At 45.6% G+C, this 8,912-nt stretch overlaps 1 long non-coding RNA gene across 1 annotated transcript; it reads left to right on the forward strand.

The window, feature by feature from the left end:
* Window positions 1-449: 449 nt before the first annotated feature.
* Window positions 450-6,767, forward strand: LOC125712335 (uncharacterized). Its single transcript, XR_007383269.1, has 4 exons — window positions 450-660; window positions 3,530-3,596; window positions 4,260-4,429; window positions 6,638-6,767. It is a non-coding gene; the product is annotated as an uncharacterized LOC125712335 (long non-coding RNA).
* Window positions 6,768-8,912: the final 2,145 nt, after the last annotated feature.

The raw sequence follows: 8,912 nt of genomic DNA on the forward strand, positions 1-8,912 counted from the left end.
AGTGATATATAAGTATCTCAGCTCAGAATGGAGGGACTGACAGCAAGGAAACTCCATGGGTTTGTCATACCATGATGTCCATAATGTCTTGTTGGGAGACATCCTTCTCAACAGAAAAAATGTCCTAGAAGCATTATCCGAAAATGCCAGGAAGCAACCTGGAGATGTGCATGTACGACATGGCAGCATTCAGACGTTTGCTGCTATGGTTTCCGCTGGATGGCTGGCTTCTCGTTGCTGGGTCATATAACAGCACAGCTTGCTTTTATATAAAAATGAATGAGCTTTTGGAAAGATGTTCACATATTTCTCGTACTACTGCGTGTATATCAGCACATTAAATGAAACACACTGGGTTTTAGTCACTGACACCCTTCTTGGTGGTTTAGTGTGGCCAGCCCTCAGGCAGAATGCTCTCTGGTAATGACACCCAGCTGGCTCTGCGTAAACTAGACTTGAACTGCTATAAAATCCTGCTTAAGCTGAGAGACAGAGAAGAGAGGGACAGGAGAAGGAGGGATACTCCTCCACCATCTCCTTTTGAAACAGACTCTTTCAGTTAGCTGGCACTTTGTTTGGTGGAGCAGCTGGACTTTGTAACGACTGGGATTTTTTTTGTTTTCACTCTTACCTTGTGTCCACATATTTTCCAGTGCCCAGGTAATGGAATAATTAATGTTGATATCAATCAAATGTCTGTGGTTTACAATAGATTATTCTTTGAGTAAATTTTCTAATATTGTCTGGTTACTGTATTTGATATCCGGACCTGCTTCGCTTTGATGGTCTGCTCTCCAGGAGCGCTGTTTTATGACACAGTGCTTCGGTTGCAGGATGTGGTAAGGCTTGCTTCGGCTTGGGGACTTCGTGCACCTAAGGACCTTTCTCAGAGTGTTTTTGCATGCATTTCCAGCTGCTTAAAAGACACTGTGGTGGGTTATTAAGTTTTGAGCAGTTGACTGGATGTTTATTAAAGCTAGGTGGGCCTGAGCAGTGTCATGGTCTGAAGAGTGTGACCGGTTACTTTGGACAGTGACTGCAGTGCCGTTTTTAGAAGGGTTTAGGGTTTAAACTGAACCCTACACATTCTTCTTGTCTATAGCAATTTTTTTGCAATGTATGTTGAAATGATAATATTAGGCCATAATAACAAAACTTAAAATAGTAGATTATTGCTCTCTGGTTTCAAATTATTAATCTATCTGGCAGTTGACGTCTACAGTTTTACATCGTACCTTTTGTTTCTCTGCATGGAAAAAAACTATTTCCCCCCCCCCCATGCTTAGATATGGCTTTTGGCAGATTTTTGGGGAATAATTAATAAATAAAAATAATTTCTCCTAATTCATCAGACGTGTGCGGTGCGGCTGTTAGTGTGCACACAGACGTTTCTCCTCCTGATGAAAACACTGTCCGTCGAGACCTTTGCCAAACTCGTATTAAATAGCATTGGGCTATCAGGGAAACGGGCCCGAAAATTTGGACGGAGCTACAAGGGACTGACATGCACGTCTTGGGTGACGGGGACTGACGCGCGTCTTGTGTGACGGGCTACAGGGGACTGACATGCACGTCTTAGGTGACGGGGACTGACGCGCGTCTTGAGTGACGGGTTGCAGGGGCTGACAAGCGCGTCTTGGGTGACGGGGACTGACGCGCGTCTTAGGTGACGGGCTACAGGGGATTGACATGCACGTCTTGGGTGACGGGGACTGACGCGCGTCTTAGGTGACGGGCTACAGGGGATTGACATGCACGTCTTGGGTGACGGGGAATGACGCATGTCTTAAGTGACGGGTTGCAGGGGACTGACATGCACGTCTTGGGTGACGGGGAATGACACATGTCTTAAGTGACGGGTTGCAGGGGACTGACATGCACGTCTTGGGTGACGGGGAATGACACATGTCTTAAGTGACGGGTTGCAGGGGATTGACATGCACGTCTTGGGTGACGGGGAATGACGCATGTCTTAAGTGACGGGTTGCAGGGGACTGACATGCACATCTTGGGTGACGGGCTGCAGGGGAATTCCATAGCTAACAAAGAAGACACTTGGCACTCCCTCCATCCAGTAGAGCTTCGTTCCAGCAGCCGTCCTCCACGGGACGTCATCTCCTCTCCAGAAGCCAGCTTATCCCTCACTGTTTTATAATAAATTAGACCCACATTCAAACTGTGCCCTCTGGCTTGGATTTTTTTTCCATTATAGACTGTTTCATAATCATTCTGATTACTATGATTCCTGTAAGATGATCGCCACAGCCATATATTAATAATTCTGTTCTCTGGAAAATTCATCATGTTTGCCAGTTGATTAGACTTAGGCATTAGAGGTGACTTTGCCTTGCTGGAATACTGGTTTGTTATGCAGTGGGTGGTTGGATTGAATGGGGCCTTGGTGATGGTCCTAAGGCAGGGCCTGGAGCTAGCGGTGGCAGTGCGTCTCAGATGCCAGAAGCAGAAGGCTGACCAGCTGCATGCAGCTGTGGTCTCCTGGGCACTCACTCACTGAAGCACGTCACCCTGCTACCCTTCATCCCTCCAGGCCCTTCTTAGGGACGCCCTCTCAGCCGGTGCACACCACTCTGGGTTTTTTTAACCTTGAATTGTGGTGTGACGTGCAGATTCCAGGTGGTGAAGTCCAGTCTCTACCAGTCATCCTCAAGTGCAAGAAGGTTCTAGGTGAGCTGCTGATCTTTCTTTAGTGTGAGAAGGTTCTGGGTGAGCTGCTGATCTTCCTCAAGTGTGAGAAGGTTCTGGGTGAGCTGCTGATCTTCCTTTACTGTGAGAAGGTTCTGGGTGAGCTGCTGATCTTCCTTTACTGTGAGAAGGTTCTGGGTGAGCTGCTGATCTTCCTTTAGTGTGAGAAGGTTCTGGGTGAGCTGCTGATCTTCCTCAAGTGTGAGAAGGTTCTGGGTGAGCTGCTGATCTTCCTCAAGTGTGAGAATGTTCTGGGTGAGCTGCTGATCTTCCTTAAGTGCAAGAAGGTTCTGGGTGAGCTGCTGATCTTCCTTTAGTGCGAGAAGGTTCTCGGTGAGCTGCTGATCTTCCTTAAGTGCGAGAAGGTTCTGGGTGAGCTGCTGATCTTCCTTTAGTGTGAGAAGGTTCTGGGTGAGCTGCTGATCTTCCTTAAGTTCGAGAAGGTTCTGGGTGAGCTGCTGATCTTCCTTTAGTGTGAGAAGGTTCTGGGTGAGCTGCTGGTCTTCCTTTACTGTGAGAAGGTTCTGGATGAGCTGCTGATCTTCCTTTAGTGTGAGAAGGTTCTGGGTGACCTACTGTCCAACCTTCTGTCCTCCAAACCAGGCCTATAGATGATTTCTGATGAACAAAAATAAACTTTATTGAATGCAGAGAAAAACCGGTTTCAGTTTTACCTCAGTTTTGATTCCGGTTTGTATTGGATTCTCTGCACAAATACTCATAATTCTAATCTTGTGATCTGTTTCTTACGTTCCTAAATGTCTCGTCAGTCATTAAAACCTGTAGCTCCTTTCACTTGTTTTTTTGCCGTTTGTGTGTATTGCAGTTGCTGTGGACTTGATGGCAGCTTTGTTTACGCCCCAGACCAGGAGTCACGCAGAAGGTGATCACAGGTAATTTGTCAATTGTTCAAGATGTCATACAATTGGATCTAGGAGAAAGGTAACTGGAGCTTCTGACGGTCCTATTGGGCTACCATCCATCCTAATGAGGGTTCACACAGGCACTGTCCATTACTATTAACATTTAGTGATGTGGTCCCTGAAAATGTTACACTTCAAGATTCCATCAGCATAATGGGTCCATTAATAATAACAGCCACGAAAGGGAAATGTGACAGCCTTTAACTGCATTGTGCACTGGGTAGTGCGTGCTCTTCCAGCCAGTGCTGACCTCATTGAGTACATTTGAATGAACCCAAAGAAGCTTCGTGTCACACCCTGACTGGGATGGTTCCAGTGCACTATTGGTACTGCTCATGCGAGCTCTGCATGGTTCCCAGCTTCAGGCTGGACAACATGCCATAACCATCCCACGCTGCTTTCTGCTATGGAGCCAGGCTGACCACCGGTGGTCCTGGGCCCCCGTTCTCCCCTCCTGCCTGCTGTCAGATTTTAGGGGGAAGATTTGGGGGAAATGTAGTGGCAAGTTAGGGAGTATGTGTCACCCGACGTTACCATAGCCGCCAATGGAGTGGAGGCCTCTCTGGATTCAACTTTTTTTTCCCCATTTGTGCAGCTCAATAGGGTTAGAATCCTCTCTTTGTCTGTTGCTAGGAACATGTCCAAGGTTAATGGAACAAATGTCTTATGCTGTCATGGAAAACATGGAGCCTGCAAGTGCGTGTCTGCGTCAGTTCTCTGGTGGGAGCATCATGCGAAAGGACATGGAGGGATGAAGGGAAGCCTGGGTAACTCGGAGTGGCCCTATGAGGCCGTCGACACAGGTATGAAATCGGGCCCCTCTGGCATGTCCACCTCGTCCACCAGCATCAATGGGGTAGAGAAGTCAGCCGTGAGGTCTAAGTGTGGGATGCTCCACGCCCATGTCCAGTCTATGAAAAGATAAGATGGAAAGATCTCTTTACTCACTGAATGTGAGGTCAACTTGAGTGTGTGACTCGCATACTGTTCTCTTGTGTCGTGGGTTTAAGGCTGGCTTGAAACCAGTGTAACTCCTTTTGTGAATTTTTGTTCTTTAGTGTTTATTCGTTTGTGTTTTCTTATTCTATAGTTTCCCCAGGTTCATTGTGATCATTTCTGTGTATTCTTGTCTCTGGTTTCCTGGTGCTGTTTCCCCTAATGCTTGCTGTAGATTCTTAGTCTTTACTGTTTATTAATTCTCTTAGTTCTGTGTTCTTAGGGTTATTGTGTCATCTGGGTCTCAATGCTCCTTTGTTTCCTTTGATTGGTTCATTGATTAAGTTACACCTGTTCCTTGTCTTCCCTGGATGTCGGTGTGTTTAAGGTCCTTCCCTCACTCTGTGCTTCTGTCTGCCTTTGTAATGTCAGGCTGTGATTTTGCCATGTGCTTTGGTCCTTTTTGGACCCTGGTTCTTCTCTCTGTTTCCCTCTTGGATTTTAGAGCTTGTTTTAGTATTAAGTTATTTTATAGTTTTCTGATCCCTTGCGGTCCTTTAGTTTGTGTGATTCCCAGTGTTCTGTAATTCCCTTAAGTAAAACGCCTTTTGGTTATGCATCATCATGTCATTCCCTACCTGCACCATGCCACACCATTGTAATAAGTCCAATATATATTGCAGTAATTTATCAGTTTTTTAGTTCTGTTAAAAGATTGTTTAGTAGCACATTACTTGAGGGGACAATAATGTAGTAGTAGATGCTTAATATATTAATTAACCAGTAACAATTAATTGTTATAAGTACTAATCCCATATCCATCATTAATAAGTCATGACAGTATGTATTTTACGGGAAAACCTATATTAGTTCATGATTTGTCCTTGAACAGTAAATGAGTTAAGTAATATTTGCCCCTCAGGTAAAGTCTTACCATTATTAACTAATTAGTTAACTGTTAACTAATATAGGACCTGAATGGAGTACATGAACTGACATCATTGGTTAATGACAAACAAGCATGGGATCAGTATGTAATTAGTGCTGGTGAATTAATGCATTGAGTAAGCATGTATGGTACTACTGCATTATTCATGTCCCCTCAAGTAAAGTGTGATTTATTGTTCTAATTGTCAGAAAACATCCATTCATCATAATGGAATTATTTTTTATCTTTTTCTATGGGAAATGCAAAACGTTCTATGGTGTAGCTAGAAATATGTGGGTAACTGATACGCCCCTGGTTCTGTGTAAACTTCTGATGTTCCGACGGCAGTTTAAGTGTTTATTGTGGAGTACAGCAGTGAGACGAGCAGTAAACAGCAGGCAGGATGGCGAGGAGGATTTTCCATAGTTGGTCAGATGGAGGGCTGCCAGGTCTGTCACGCTTCGTAATGAGAATCCCCTCAGCTGAAGATGACTGGGGGATTAGAGAGGGATGTGTGTTTTGTTTTTGCATTGCTTTTGTGTAATATTCACCCTGCCCTGTAATTTGGAAGCCCTTTCAGCAGATGGTAAAATAAACACACAGACTTTCATGGAGGGTTTGAGCACAGGCACCTAAAACGTCATGAGCCAAATCACAGCATGACTGTTTATCATCTTTTTGGAATAAGGGGCAGGTGCAGCTGTTCTGAATGAGAACCCACTCACCTGCCGACCAGAACCGCTTACTGTTCTCGTATAATTGCATATCACAAAAAAAATCATGTTAATGATATCTAAAATGGCAGATGTTGATGGAGTGATTGGTGGGGGATTATTGGCTAAGGGTTGGGTTGGTGGAATAGTGAAGATGGTGCCTGTTTGATGTTCATGACTTGGAGCCGGTCCTTGTCTCTCCAGAAAAGCTGTGTTCAGTAGGACAGCTCTACCCCCTGCCCGTGTTGCATGGCCCCTCACCTTTAGTGCATTCTGTTAGAGATGCCTACAAATATTTTCAAAGAAATAACAATCTATTTAAAAATTTGGCACATATTACACTTTGATTACATGTGTGTCTGGAATAAACTGTAGAAATGTTTTTTTTATTGAAAGGATGAAAAACTTTGCTTCTGAACTTTCCCTCCTGGCAGAGTAATCCTGGCCATAAATAATCCGCCCAGGCGCTGTTCCTGTATCCCCAAGAAGTGCTTTCTTGGAAATATTGCACTGAGCCAGCTCGACCTCTGAGCCCTCCTCAGAGAGATGCATAATGCAGAGGCCGCACTGAGGTCTGATGGACATTCCGGGTGCGCCACCGAAGCTGCAGGCCGCCGTCCGTGGAGCAGATACTCCATCGCAAGCGTGGGTGTGGATTTGGATGCGAAGGAGAATCCAACGGGACAATGAGCTGTTGATTAATGGAACTCAAATAATATGATGCAATTGAGTTTCAATTGCAATTTCAAAATCTGGGGGGTTGTTGGTCCTGTTCATGTGTTAAAAGCATTGTCATTGTTCAGGAGTCATGAAACCAGCATGACTTATGTGGGGAAGACGTTTACAAGGGCTTGCTCCCTCGATGTGCAGCCACCAGAGTGGGGAGGCAAAGTCCAAATGGGTCACATACCAGGAACAGTGAGTTTCAGTCATCGGGCAGAATCAATCCCCCAACGCATAACCGCCGGAGTGGGAAGGTGAAGACCGAATGGGTCACGCCACACATCAGGAACAGAGTGAGTCTCAGTCATCAGGCAAGATCAATCCCCCAGCGCATAACCGCCGGAGTGGGAAGGTGAAGCCCGAATGGGTCACACCACACATCAGGAACAGAGCGAGTCTCAGTCATCAGGCAGGATCAATCCCCCAACGCATAACCGCCGGAGCGGGAAGGTGAAGCCCGAACGGGTCACACCACAAATCAGGAACAGAGCGAGTCTCAGTCACCAGCCAGGATCAATCCCCCAATGCATAACCGCCAGAGCGGGAAGGTGAAGCCCAAACGGGTCACACCACACTTCAGGAACAGAGCAAGTCTCAGTCATCAGGCAGGATCAATCCCCCAACGCATAACCGCCGGAGCGGGAAGGTGAAGTCCGAACGGGTCACACCACACATCAGGAACAGAGCGAGTCTCAGTCATCAGGCAGGATCAATCCCCCAACGCATAACCGCCGGAGCGGGAAGGTGAAGCCCGAACGGGTCACACCACACATCAGGAACAGAGCGAGTCTCAGTCATCAGGCAGGATCAATCCCCCAACGCATAACCACCAGAGCGGGAAGGTGAAGCCCGAATGGGTCACGCCACACATCAGGAACAGAGCGAGTCTCAGTCATCAGGCAGGATCAGTTGCTGATCACTAAAGCAGATGAAGACTTCACACCAGAACATGCAACATGGGTGTTAAGGTACCGTTTCATCCTCGAAATACTGGGTCTCTTTTGTAAGGGCAAATTCCTGGTCTTTGTGTTTATAGTTTTACGATATTGCAATGTTTGGATATAAGTTTGTTCTTCCATTACTTTTCTGGCTGTCAGTGTGCCATAGATACTGTGCTGTTAAAGGGTAATTTATGGCTGGTGATCTAAATTAAAGCAAACAGAAAGGGTTGTACCGTATGTTCACAAATGGAAACTCTATGAAATGAGCTGAGAAGGTCAATGGAAAGTGTAGTAGATCCAGATTTTAAATGAAACCCAGCAAATCCCACAAGGAGTATGTAATTAAAAGGCACCTTCACTGCTGTTCTTTTGCTCCAGCAAGTCCAGAACAATCAAAACGTAGCTTGACTACTGTTTCATGTTGATTCAGTAAGTGACTCTGAAGGCTACTGGGAACCCTTCTCGATGACATGGGTGTCTGCCTGTACCTGTACCTGTACCTGTGCCTCTACCTGTGCCTGTACCTGTGCCTGTCACTCATCAGTCCAGGTATGGAATCTCACTGCAAACGATTCGCTTGTACATCAGAACATGCATGCTTTGTATCATTTAGACATTACATTTGTCGTGGGAGCCCTTGTATGGTCTTGTATGAATGTATGTATGTATAAATGTATATGAAAGACACTGGGTGGAATTTGAAAAAGTGGGTTTATTCAGCTAAAGGAGTAGTAAAGTTAGCTGGAAACTGAAAATGAATTGTGTGTTTTTATAGATGTTATTGCTGTTAATTTTTTCCCTTATAATGTTTTTGAAAGTCCAGTACCCTGCTGGGTGGCTTGCATCATTTAATGTAGCTAGACTCAATGGGAACTGGCACAGCTTTGAACCTGTTTTGCACGACCTTAAGCAGCTGAAAGGCCTGCGGAGTTGGTAGGACTGAAACGGGCTGTTAACTCTGAGGTTTTTAATATCTGCTGTCTTGCGTCCCATGGTGTCCCGTGGTATGGAAACTTCTTCGGCAATCTGAAGTCCGGGGCACAGA

Source organism: Brienomyrus brachyistius, chromosome 17, assembly GCF_023856365.1.
Source record: "Brienomyrus brachyistius isolate T26 chromosome 17, BBRACH_0.4, whole genome shotgun sequence".
In the NCBI taxonomy this organism is placed as follows: Eukaryota; Metazoa; Chordata; class Actinopteri; order Osteoglossiformes; family Mormyridae; genus Brienomyrus; species Brienomyrus brachyistius.